Source organism: Triticum aestivum, chromosome 6B (assembly GCF_018294505.1).
Source record: "Triticum aestivum cultivar Chinese Spring chromosome 6B, IWGSC CS RefSeq v2.1, whole genome shotgun sequence".
NCBI classification, from domain to species: Eukaryota; Viridiplantae; Streptophyta; class Magnoliopsida; order Poales; family Poaceae; genus Triticum; species Triticum aestivum.
Genome location: NC_057810.1, coordinates 336,689,941 through 336,704,397, shown reverse-complemented (window position 1 = coordinate 336,704,397; position 14,457 = coordinate 336,689,941).

Genomic DNA, 14,457 nt, shown 5'->3' with positions numbered 1-14,457 from the left:
AAGGGAAAGTCTCAATGAATTCAACCCATTTAGCATGTCTACGATTCAGTTTAGCTTGACTTTTAATATGTTTCAAAGATTCATGATCAGAATGTATAACAAATTCTTTGGGCCATAAATAATGTTGCCATGTTTCTAAAGTCCGAACAAGAGCATATAATTCTTTATCATAAGTAGAATAATTCAGACTAGGCCCACTCAATTTTTCAGAAAAGTATGCAACAGGTTTGCCATCTTGTAATAACACACCTCGTAATCCAATTCCACTAGCATCACATTCAAGCTCAAAAGTCTTATTAAAATCAGGAAGTTGGAGTAAAGGAGCATGTGTCAACTTATCTTTCAATACCGTGAAGGCTTCTTCCTGTGCGGTACCCCACAGAAAAGGCACATCTTTCTTTGTAAGCTCATTGAGAGGTGCAGCAATGGTGCTGAAATCTCTCACAAAACGCCTATAGAATCCAGCGAGGCCAAGAAAACTCCTCACTTGTGTGACCGTTTTGGGCTGCGGCCAACTCTCAATAGCTTCAATCTTGGCTTTATCAACTTCAATTCCCTGTGGAGTAACAACATAGCCAAGAAAAGATACTCGGTCAGTGCAAAAGGTGCACTTCCCAAGGTTACCAAACAAACGTGCATCACGTAGAGCAATAAAAACAGCACGTAAATGTTCCAAATGTTCTTCCAAAGATCTGCTATAAATCAATATGTCATCAAAGTAAACTACCACAAATCATCCAATGAAAGCACGTAAAACTTCGTTCATTAATCTCATGAAAGTACTAGGTGCATTAGTTAACCCAAAAGGCATGACTAACCACTCATATAATCCAAACTTAGTTTTAAATGCTATTTTCCATTCATCTCCCAATTTCATACAAATTTGATGGTATCCACTACACAAATCAACTTTGGAGAATATTGTAGAGCCACTCAATTCATCAAGCATATCATCTAGCCTAGGAATAGGATGACGATAACGAATAGTAATATTATTAATGCCTCTACAATCAACACACATACATGATGTACCATCCTTTTTCGGCACTAGAATAATAGGAACAACACAAGGACTAAGGGATTCGCGTATATAACCTTTGTCGAGAAGCTCTTGTACTTGACGCATAATCTCCTTCGTCTCCTCTGGATTGGTACGATATGGTGCGCGGTTTGGCAGTGAAGCACCGGGAATTAAGTCAATATGATGCTCAATCCCTTGAATAGGCGGTAATCCCGGTGGCACGTCTTGTGGAAAGACATCAGTGAACTCCTCCAAAATGTTAGTGACAGCAGGAGGCAAAGAGGAAGGCACGTCCTCGAATGAAAATAATGCCTCTTTGCACACAAAAGCATAGCAAACAGATTTGCTGAAATCTAGCTCATCAATATCAGATTTGGTGGCAAATAAACATGCACTTTTCAATTTAATTTCAGAAGCAACACTAGATGGTTTATTATTAGGCTTCATTTGTTGCTCAATTTCTTTTGCCACAATCTGATTTTCACTCTTATTCTTCTCCTGTTTTGCTTTATTAGCTCTATTAATATCATCTTTCAAAATGGAATCAGGAGTCATAGGAAGCAAAGTAATATTTTTATCCTTATGAACAAGAGTATACTGATTGTTTCTACCATAGTGTACATAATTTTTATCAAATTGCCATGGTCTACCAAGTAATAAGGAACATGATTGCATAGGTACCACATCACAATCAACATAATCAGCATATGTAGAGATACTAAAATGCACACGAACAGTATGTGTTACCTTAACCTGTTCGCTGTTGTTGAACCATTGGATGTAGTAAGGATGTGGATGTGGTCTTGTGGGGAGAGAAAGCTTCTCCACCATCTCCATGCTAGCCAAGTTGTTGCAGCTCCCTCCGTCTATGATGACACGCACAAAACGTTCCTACACAACTCCCTTGGTATGGAACAAATTGTACCTCTGATTTTGCTCAGCTTGTGTGACCTACACACTCAAAACACGTTGAGCAACTAAACATTCATACCTGTCAGCTTCTTCAGGAGCCATGTATTGCATCTCATGATCAGAATCATCTCCACCATGTTCTTCACGTGCAATAAGAGCCAAAGTCTCCTCATCATAGTCACTAGCGGACTCATACCCATCATCCTCGGTAGCAATCACACGCTGAGATTTGCATTCTCTCGCATAATGACCTCCGCCCTTACAATGACGACAAATAATATCACTTGTGTGCCCTATTGATGCTATGGAAGAAGAAGAACGCTGTGCAGGTCCGGCAGGTGCGCTCTTGGCAGATAGTGGTGGTTGTGCCTGCTTTCTTGTATCACGGCTGGAGGTGGCAGCTGATGGAGGTGCTGGTGTAGTGGAAGTAGAAGATGCACGCGGTGTCCATGAGGAAGGTCGACCTGCAGAAAAGTTAGTGCGTGCCATTGCTTGTCGATCCTGCACTTCATGTTCAGCTTTACAAGCAAGATGGAATAAACGAGTGATATTAGTATACTCCTTATAGTCTAGAATGGTCTGAATCTCTCTATTTAATCCACCCGTAAAACATGCAAGCATAGCTTCATTCTCCTCAACAATACCACATCTAATCATGCCAGTTTGTAATTCCTGATAATATTCTTCTACATAATTTTTTCCTTGTCTTAAACGCTGCAATTTTTGAAGCAATTCACGTTGATAATATGGTGGAACCCAATGAGTACGCATAGCAGTTTTCAAAGCAGCCCAAGTAGCGGGAATAGGATATAATCTACAATCTTCAGACCACCATACACATGCAAAACTAGTGAAAGCACAAACAGCAACAGCAACCCGTCTCTCCTCAGGATATTGTAAACATGTAAATTGTTGTTCAGTTTCTAACTCCCAAGTAAGATATATATCAGGAACATATCTACCCTCAAATGGTGGAATATTCAATTTCAGTTTAGGAATACGGACATCATCTCATACCTGAGGTGGTGGTGCGGGCCTACCATTGCGAATATATACCTGAGGTCGACCTGCTGGTGGTGGTGCTGGTGGTTGCACGTAGTTCTGATTTTGATCAACCTCATCCTCATAATCGCCCACATATTCATCATCCTCCGCATCAGCAGCAGGAGCCATAGAAGTATCAATAGCCGCACCAACAGTTTGGCCAGGCCGAAGAAGTACACGGCTCGCTCGGCGGAGGGCTGTTTCGCGACCTAGAGGTAATTGTTGTTGTTGTTGTTGCAGAGGTGAGGCAGGTGCAACCGGTGGTGGAAGACGCGCAAGCAGTTCATTAAATCTGTTATTGAGCTTTGTTTCGAACGTCTTCTCAAGGCCAGTGATCTTCTCCATGGCATCTTCAAAATTGTTCAGCACATCTTGCACCTGTTCATTCATCATTTGCTGAAACTTATCATGAAGCTCCTTGTTCGATAAGTTCTCCCAGTCAATCTCGTCGGCTTGTGATCCTGGCATGGTTAGCAGCAATAGAAAGACACAAGAATATGATTCTACAGACTACGAACAAGTGGTGGTGGTGGGTGTCACAAATCCGTCAAGCAAAACTCAAATTCTTACCAGTTCTTACCCAACAACACGCGGTGATCGGCAACCGTTGTAGTCAAAACTCTCAAATCTTGGATAGAGCGATTACCAGGGAGAGTCAAACGCACGACGTAGATGTATGTGGAGCTGGGAAGGCTTATAATATGGTAGCAAAAGGGGTCAGCAATAATCAATTCAGAGATGCAAAGTTGAATAAACGCTCAACGACGGTACTGTGCTGGTCCTAGGCTAGACTGTGCTAGAGACGCGAGCATAGAACACTAACAAAATCACGGCGCTGCACGTAAACAAGGGAAAAGCACACTCTGGAATTTTTTTTCGCTCTTTTTTTGCGCTTTGCGCTCTTTTTTTTCACTCTGGAATCGGAATCTAGATGGATCTCGAAAACAAACCTAATATGACAAGAACTCGGATTGGTGGTGGATATATGGTGGTAGATGGCAGCGGTGGTGGTGTATGACAGCGGTGGTGGTATATGACAGCGGTGGTGGTATATGGATACGGATTCGAAGCGGTGGCGGATAAGCGGTGGTGGTAGATGGCAGGGGCGATGATGATGGTGCGGCGGCAGCATGACAACTTATGACCAGAACTCGAAACTCTAAAAGACTAGACTCTAAGACCAGCAACTAGACACGACGATGCAACCGCAAATTCAACAACGCAAATACAGAAAAGATTATGCAAAGGCTCAGACTGGTTCGGATAGGATGAACTAACCCTAATTTTTTTTGTGGCTTTTTCGTCGAGTATAGGTATGAAGAACAGACTCGATCTGAACTACGAAAAACTGTAAAATCTCACCGAGCAACCTGGAAATCTGATACCACTTGATAGGGGCAAAGGTGTCCCGTCTTTTGATGAGATGATGGATTTCGCTTTGGTGGAAGTCGACTTTGACGATCCGACTACGGACGTGCGAGGACGTCGCGCCTTAGCAATCGCTAAACCAACTCCGAGAGGTTATTGACCACGCCGGAGCATGATCAACCTGACCACGAGGGTCTGTTTCCTGCGAGCAAACGAAGAACAAGCAAGAAACTGAGATTGCAATCTAGATATTGCGAATATAAGATGAAAGATTTATTGATCAAGGTGGGGTTCTGCGACGCCTTTGTCTGGTCGTTGAACACAAACGAAGTACGCGATGTTGCAGCTATGGCGAACTTTAATCTAAACAAAACCCGAAGTCTAAACGGTGCCCTAAGGGCTGTATATATGGAGGAAGAGAGGGGGAATTTCGTGGCCCTTGGTGGAGGGGTCCGAAATCAACCCTATCTCTTGTTTCCCCACACATACGGACTCTAAAAATAGCCTATACTAATGTATTTCGAAATTACACGGGCCTGGCCCAATAAAAATGTGACGCAACACCTATAATATCCTCTGGACGAAATTTATGAAGTGACATCTTGTATATTTCGTCCAAGGCTTCATGCACTCGTTATGGTGGCTTCAAAGACCTGAAATCATCACTTGTAACTCCGTTCTTGTTCCCCTTGCGCATGCCATCATCTCCATGCTTGTTCTTGCTCCAATGTTCATCCTTCTCCAAGCTAGGCCCTTCATTTGTAAGCAAAACAAATGTATCCAATTTAGGCAGCATCATATTCTCATGAACATTAGAATCATTACCAAGAAACAAAACTACCTGGTAATATAGTTGGCGTGCGCGAGCTCTAGTAATTGGTCCAGTATGTATAGCAGTAGGGGCTGTGGGTGTAACAATGGTATTGATGTCCTCATCAGCATACATAGGTATTGTCGGAACATCATGGAAGAGGAGGAGTGCGAGCACAAGTGTACAACTACACCATCCGCAAGTGAGGCATGGAAGAGAAGAAAGAAGAGGACCCGCCCTGTCTGGAACGAGCGGTTCTACCGCCCACACCAGGCGGTACTACCGCTGAAGGCACACCGGCGGTACAACCGCTCGACTACCACCCAACTACTGTCCCAGCTTCTGTATTCGAGTGGTGCAAGACCGGTACAGCCCCGGTTCTTCCCCCAGCTGCGACTAGACCGGTACAACCGGCCCTACCACCGGTAGAACCGCTCCCTACCTTCACGAGCACCTCCAAAAACTGGTACCTGAGCTCCTAGCGGTACAACCGCTCACACATCCGGTACAACCACCCTGCCTATGCGCAGTGGGAGGGGTTTCACCCCATGTATGCCCCAACTTACCCCTTGGACAATATATACTCGTCCCTTAGCTCCGTACTAGGGTTAGCAAATATGATAGCTCATTCTTAGGTGAGCTTTGCTCCTACCTCTACTCTTGAGAGAGAGAGACTACGACTCCCATGGAGTTCAAGACCTCCATGTGAGAAGATCCTGCGAGATATCATCAAGACCCCCTTGTTGGAAGATCCATCTAGGATATCATCAAGACCTCCTCTTGGAGATGAACCATACCTTGAATCTTTCCCTTTGTTGTTCATGTACCTTGTGGATCTTGTGTGTTTGATTGTCTAGTGGATGTGTAATCGGACTTGTTCTTGAGTGTTTCCCCTTGTGATTTCTCTCCGTTCTTCCCCGTGTTCATCGTGTTCTTCGAGGGATCCCACTCCAAACGTGAAAGATCGGCTTACACCAGGTTAGCCCCGTATCTATGGTATCATGAGCCACGTTGATCACGTTTTTGGAGCCCCTACCCCGTGTTTTCTAGCTTGATTTTGTTGTTTTCGTCCTAAATCAGAAAATCCCCACCAAAAATAGCCCCCAATTTTTTTTGTGATTGTTGGTTTGATGATGTTTTGTTGATTTTGATCCGTGGATTTTCTTGGTTTCAAGTGGATCTAGCATTCCCCCAAGTTTCCCCTCTTCCCATCCAAGAAATCCATCCAATTTTTCCCTCAAAATCATCCATTTCTGCCCCAAAATCGCGCCCCGATTCGATCTGTGAAAAATCCCGACACGAGCGTTACTACCGCCCCTCCGAGTGGTACTACCGCTGAGGACCACAAGCAGTACTACCGCCCCTCCCAGTTTCAGCATTCCGAGTTTCACCATTTTGCCCATAACTAATTCATCCGGAGTCCGTTTTTGACGTTCTTTAGCTCGTTTTGAAGCTATTGACATCCCCCATCCCATAAAAATACTACCAACACCATTTGACTCCATCAAATTTTCCAAAATTTGGCAAGTTTGCCTAGGCCCTCCATCATATCTTCCGCATAACCACCACCGACTTCCCCAACCTAACCCATTTTGTTCTCCTTAGCATTAGTGGTTGCTTGAGTAGTGATTAGAGTCTCCTAAGGTGTTTCAGCTACTTAGGGACAATTGCTTCTTCATCAACCACCACCACCATTTCCGCATTGCCTAGTGCAAAACCACCACCGCTTTCCGCTACCACCATTTGACATTTGTCATTTGAGATTTTGAGTTCGCGGTTTTTCCGTTTCCTAAGGTGTTTCAGCTACTTAGGGACGAGTTCCATCATCTTGGTATCTACATCAAGAACACCGTCACTCATCATCGCAAAGGACGCTAACCTCGACGACACCATTGTATATTCCCTTGCAATTGCATTGTTAACCCCTAGCCCATTTTGCGTCACTTGCCTATCGAGACTAGCCATTTGAGTATTGCCGCCAACGTAACTTGTGCACATTAGTGATCATACTTCCCATACCATACATACCATATCATCGTGGTGCATATATTGGTATCATATCTTGTGTCACAAGTTTGTTCCCGCATATACACAATTGCTATCCTGGTTTGTACATGGTGCAAAAGTGGCCATATAAAAAAAGAGTGAGAATAAGCTTTTAAGCAAAAGAGAAATAGCAACAAGCTTGTAAGCAATAGCCATAACATCAAAATATATCATATGGTATCATACTTGATCATTTTGGATCATTGTGTGAGAAACACTGGGAACCATACATATATAGAATACTTGGGATACAAAGTTTATCCATTTTGCATCTTATAGGTTGAGCACAAGTGTCGTATCCGCCTATTGAGCAATCGTGCTAGCGTCTCTCTTGAGTTGTGCAACACGAGCGTTTTCCGTGGATTCCACATTTTGTGCTCATTCCTTGGTTGCACGACCCCATTTATCTATCCGTGTGTGTGTTTCCATGTGCCACATATTGCTATTGGTCTACTTGTTTCTCTTGCGAATTTGTGAATCTCTTTCAACATTATTGACTCTTGCTAACATTTTGCATCAAATTTTTGTTCCACTATCCTCACCGAGCTCTACCATAAGCTTTACTTGATAGGTGTGAGTGAACAAGTCCGGTACCAATTCCACTATTCTTTCATCTCACATTGAGTGAAACGGGATACATCCTCAACTTTGGGAAAAGGTAACTTGGTATTGTTTATCTCATTTCCTACTCACCTTTGCTCAAGTCCTCTGATGGATAGGCAAGGCATTTCCCCTCCGGTCTACAACAACAATGACGAGTTTGATGCCACGGAAAACACCTATGACGCCAAGATGAAAGCTCAAATGGAGGAGATCAAAGCCCTCATCAAGTCCTACAAGCGATCTTCCTCATCTTCGAGAAGACGCTCAAGAGCACATGCTTCCGAGCTACCATCTCCAGCAAGATCACAGCGGCATCGACACCATCACCACCAAGAACGTGAAGGTCAAGAGCTCTACATCAACAACCGCTCAATGACTTCACCATCTCCCTTGGCATCTTTGCCAAGCGACTTCAAGGCATCTTCGCCAATGGACATACGACATCTTCACCAACAAGAACCTCAAGGCTACGCTCAAGAGAAGCTCCCCAAGATCAAGTCCACGACTTCCATGAGCTACTACGACCTTGACATCGACCATGCGATCCCTTTCTATGGGACTCAAGAACCCGAGGAGTATCTCGAGTGGGAGCGTTTGATGGACGACGACCTCAAGGTACATCAAGTTCGTCACGAAGATCAAGTGAAGTGCGCCACAAGAAACTTCCACGACTACGCATTGGCATGGTGGCTTCACACACCTTCGGAGTACTACGACATGAGTTGGCCCAAGATGAAGAGAGCTTTGCAGCGAGAGTTTGTGCCTCCAACCTACACGGAACAACTTCGATGCCAATTGGAGAACACCACCCAAGGATCCAAGTCCATCGAAAAGTACTTCAAGGAGATGAAGATTGCCTTGCGACGAGCCGGCATGGACGACCCCATGTCAATGAAGTTCCACTTCATGATGGGATTGCACATCAACATCTACAACACAAACTTCCTCGAGAACTACAAGTCCATCGACGACTACTACATTGGTACTCTCAAGGTGGAACAAGAACTCATGAAGGCCAAGGATTCTCCACCCCAAGCAAACTTCACGGCGACCAAGCTCTACGACAAGCATGAGGCTAGTACCACCAAGATGTCCAAGCCTAACGAGCTCCAAGACGATGCTCCCAAGTTCGACTTCACCACCATCCCTCTTTGTGGCATTGATGATGCCAAGTCTACCTTGACTCTTTGTCAAGATGGTGCGGTGACGAGTACGACTACGGAGACCTTCAAGGACTAAGATTTGGAGGCGAGCGACAGGGTGGCGAGCAAGGATGATGCTTCCATCTTAGGAGGCGAGAGTGATGATGTGCCATCTTTGGCCTTCATCAACGATGACGGTGACAAGATGATTGAGCATGGGATTTTCCCTTCGGTCATGGAGGAGAGTGATGATGTGCCATCTTCGGCCTTCATCCATGGAGGCGGCGATGAGATGGTTGAGTATTTCACCTCGACCACAGCGATGTATGATGACTTGAGTGACTTGTGCCACCATATTGAGAGTTAGAGTGCCTTCACCACTAGCCCTATAAATGATGTGTTGCCACAAATCCCATGTGAGGAGAGCCACAACCCCCACCACTTGAGTGAGATGAGTGACTCCACCATACTTGAGTTTGAGTGCACCTATTTTGAGGGAGTGAGTGAACCACCACATAGAGAGAGTGAGAGAGTTGATAGGTCATGTGAGGCCACTTTCAACACTAACGACTTGACCTCTACCTCTATTGTGTCTTCTCATTTGGTTCTAGGTCCCATTTATGATGACGCGCCGATCCTCGACGATTTCGTCCTCCCTTTGGACAAGACGATGGCCATGGTGGAATATGATGCACCCCCACATGGTTCCATCAAGATGATGATGACCACCATTTGGTCTTTCCCACCTCACCTACACCACTTGAGTGGAATGGAAAAGGTAACATAGGTGAAGGTGATGCTCTAGTCCCACTAGTGGACATTCTTGACATTGATTGCTTGCATGATGTTGATCCGCCTAGTACCTTGCTTCAGTCTAGTATGATTTCCCCATGTGATGATTTGCCCATTTATGATGAGTACGATGATTCTCATGTGGAGTCTATTAGTTGTGATGCCATGTTACATAGGATTTCTTGTGACAATTCTTTAGGTCACATCATGTTTTCTAATCCGCTTGACTTGTCATATGCTATGCATGAGATCCATCATATGTCTTATTTGCAATCTCTTCATAGTGACTATGCATATGCCATTAAAATAAATCCAATTTGCACATATGGCATAGATGACAAGCCCATGGTTATTGGCATTTGTTTTTCTTGTGATGATATTGATATGCTCCCTTTGCATCATTTATCTCATATGCCATGCCATGCCCACCTAGCTTCGGATATGCATTGTTTTGGATGTTGTCCATTTTCTCCATGTGATGTTTCCGATATTGCTCATGAGGACACCCCCATAGTTTCCTCATGCATTGTAGGAAATTTTGATCCATCCCATTCATTGCATGATCCTAATAATTATGTGCACCATATGCTCCCCATGAATGAAAATGCTATTGATGTGCCATATAATTGTATGCCCAATTTGCATCCCCATTGTGTCATACATAATAACTATTCTTTCATGATGGATGACATGTTCTTATACCATGCACCAAATTTCTTTGAGTATTTCTTATATTGTGCTAACTCACACGTGCACATACAGATCATGATGGATGATGTGTGCATTTACCACGCGCAAAATTTCTTTGGTTTGTGTCTCTTTTGTGTAGGTACCCATGAATACTTGTCAACCTCACAATCCCACAAGTTGACAAAACGAGCTCTAGAGAGAAAGGATGATTTGGGATCCCATGGATTGTTTTTCCCACCGCTCTCTTCACGCAAAGACTTCACGCATTTCTTCTACATGGCCCTCACTTGGCTATGGGTTGTTCTCCATTATCGATCCTTTGCCCATATTGCCATGTTCACTTTGCATGATATGCCCATTCCTATGCCTTTGCCATGCATTTGTGACCCATGCTTTGCATTACACATGTTGACTGACTATAGCATTTGTATGTGTATTTGCAAGCTTGGTGGAGACATTGCTTGTTATTGCCATGTTCCATTTATGACCCATTCCTATGATGATACTATGATCTTGCTTTGTGCTCGTGCTTGCGATATGTCATGTGCATTACCTATGCCTATTTGCTCACATGACATGATTGTCATGATTTACTCTAGTGTGTTGCATCTTCGCTCCACTAGTTTGCACGATTTGATTACTATGCTTGCTTATGTTGCATCACCCATGATTCATACTTGCTCATCTCATGCGGTTGATGACAACCACCTATATGCTTTGCACATGATTCATATTGCTACTTGTCATATATCTCCATGTGTTGCATCTCCCATGCTAAATGACTTGCCATGTATAGAGTGCAACAATGCGCTTAATCTTGCTCATGAGATTGCCCCCATAGCATTCTCACATATATTTGGAGAATTTGACATATTCCTTGTGAAGCATGCTTGTCTTCCCTCTTTGCACCATATACCTAGTGCCATGAATATATCCATTGTTGCATCCTATTATTCATGCACTTGTGCTTCTAATGGTTATGTGCAAGAGAAGAGAACCATCATGATGGATGATGTGTTTGTCTACCATGCGCATACTTTCTTCGTTTTGTTTTGTGCATGTGTAGGATACTCGGACTTTGTGTCGACTTCCACATCATGTGAGTTGACCATTCGAGCTCTTGAGAGCGAGCCTCATACATTCTACCACGACTCCCTTCTACACCACATTTCCTACCACTTCGGCATTGTGAAGAATGCACAAGGACACGCTTTCAAGGTGACATCCTTCTTGACCTTGGATATTGTGGATCATACTTCGTGTGTTTCTTGCACCATTTGCACGCATGGTCGAGATATTGCTTTCACCCATGATTGCCACATTTCCATTCTTCATGATATATGTACCTTGTGTGTTGCATACAATTCTTGGACTGCTGGCTACTATCATATGGTTGGTTGCACCAATGTCATTTCTTTACATATGCCATGTCCCTTTGCTTGTCACATGATTCACTTGATTGCCTCACACATGATGAACAATTGCTCTTTCTATTGTGTTGAGTGCCACACTATATTCACTACACCCTATGCACATTATGCTTGGATTGTCTTGCACTTGACCCATGTGTTTAGACATATCATCTTATTTGGTGTTGTGAATGATTCCTATGCCTACCATCGACCATTTGTCGAGCGCTTTATGCATGCTTGCTATGACCTTGAGGTGGATGCTTATGCTCTTGTCACACATATTTGCATCTCTACCTCACATTTGCATACTTGTCCCCATGATATCCTTGCTTGTGCTCGATTGATATGCTTACATGCCATGTCACAATCCTTTGTCACACCATATGCTATGCTTGATGACGACACTTGTTTGGTGAATCACCACTTGAATGCTTGGTTGTGCACTAACACTAACCACATTTGTTTTTACAAGTGATTGTTGTCCTTGCTCATTTTGAAGGAATCCCAAGACGGTGCGACATTGGAGAGTGCCCATTGCGAGCTTAAAGATGATGAGAACTTGGTGATTGACCAAGCCTACACGGAGACGCCATCTCTTTCCCATGGTGATTTGGTTTTCGATCCGAGGTTGAATCTTTTCCAAGGGGGAGGGTCTAACCCGGTGTAAGCCGATCTTTCACGTTTGGAGTGGGATCCCTCGAAGAGCACGAAGAACATGGGGAAGAATGGGGAGAAATCACAAGGGGAAACACTGAAGAACAAGTCCAATCACATATCCACTAGACAATCAAACACACAAGATCACAAGGTACATATATAACAAAGGGAAAGATACAAGGTAAGGTTCATCTCCAAGAGGAGGTCTTCATGATATCCTAGATGGATCTTCCCACAAGGGGGTCTTGATGATATCCCGCAGGATCTTCTCACGTGGAGGTCTTGAACTCCATGGGAGTGGTAAGCTCTCTCTCTCAAGACTAGAGGTAGGAGCAAAGCTCACCTAAGAATGAGCTGTCATATTTGCTAACCCTAGGAAAGAGGTGGAGGTGGTCTATTTATAGTCTAAGCCACGAAGGGGTAAGTAGGAGAGGGATACAAGGCCAAAGGCCCGCGGCTGTGCACAGGCAGGGCGGTAGTACCGGACACATGAGCGGTAGTACCGCTTGGAGGGTCTGAGCGGTAGTACTGCTTGCTTTGGGCGGTAGTACCACCCTTTGTGGACTGGGCAGGTCCTTCTTCTTCCGTCTTTGCTTCCAGGCTTCCCTCGCGGATGGTGTAGTGGTTCCTTGGTGCTTGCACTCCTCCTCGACATCCGTGAAGCTCCAACAATACCTATGCATGCACACGGGAGAAGTGTCAAGTAGTATACCATCCTCTAAGGGGTCAAGTGAACACGTGTAAAGGAGAAGATTCACCTTTATGTATGAGAAGTAGATGTCGCATGTGTCACTTGCCGAACAAACTCTTGACATGGTGATGTCCATAGGATGCTCCGCATCATCCCCTCCCCCTTGGGAAAGATCCGACCTCGGATCGAAAACCAAATCACCATGGGAAAGAGATGGCTTCGCCGTGAAGAAGTGGATGTTCACCAAGTACTCGTCATCTTCAAGCTTGCAATGGGCACTCTCCAATGTCGCACCGTCTTGGGATAACTTCAAAATGAGCAAGGACAACAAACACTTGGAAAAACAAATGTGGTTAACATTAGTGCAAAACCAAGCATTCAAGAGGTGATTCACCAAACAAGTGTTGTCATAAAGCATAGCATATGGTTTTACAAAGGATTGTGACATGGCATGTAAGCACATAAATTGAGCACAAGCAAAGAAATCATGGGGACAAGCATGTAAATGTGAGGTAGAGATGCAAATATGTGTGACAAGAGCATAAGCATCCACCTCAAGGTCATAGCAAGCATGCACAAAGCGCTCAACAAATGGTCGATGGTAGGCATAGGAATCATTCACATCACCAAATAAGATGAGATGTCTAAACACATGGGTCAAGTGCAAGACAATCCAAGCATAATGTGCATAGGGTGTAGTGAATATAGTGTGGCACTCAACACAATAGGAAGAGCAATTGTTCATCATGTGTGAGGCAATCAAGTGAATCATGTGATAAGCAAAGGGACATGGAATATGTGAATAAATGACATTGGTGCAACCAACCATATGATAGTAGCAAGTAGTCCAAGAATTGGATGAAACACACAAGGTACATATGTCATGAAGAATGGAAATGTGGCCATCATGGGTGAAAGCAATATCTCGACCATGCATGCAAATGGTGCAAGCAACACATGAAGTATGATCCACAATATCCAAGGTCAAGAAGGATGTCACCTTGAAAGCATGTCCTTGTGCATTCTTCACAATGCCGAAGTGGTAGGAAATGTGCTGTAGAAGGGAGTCGTGGTAGAATGTATGAGGCTCGCTCTCAAGAGCTCGAATGGTCAACTCACGTGAAGTGGAAGTCAACACGAAGTCCAAGTATCCTACACATGCACAAAACAAGGCAAAGAACGTATGCGCATGGTAGATAAACACATCATCCATCATGATGGTTCTCTTTTCTTGCACATAACCATTAGAAGCACAAGTGCATGAATAA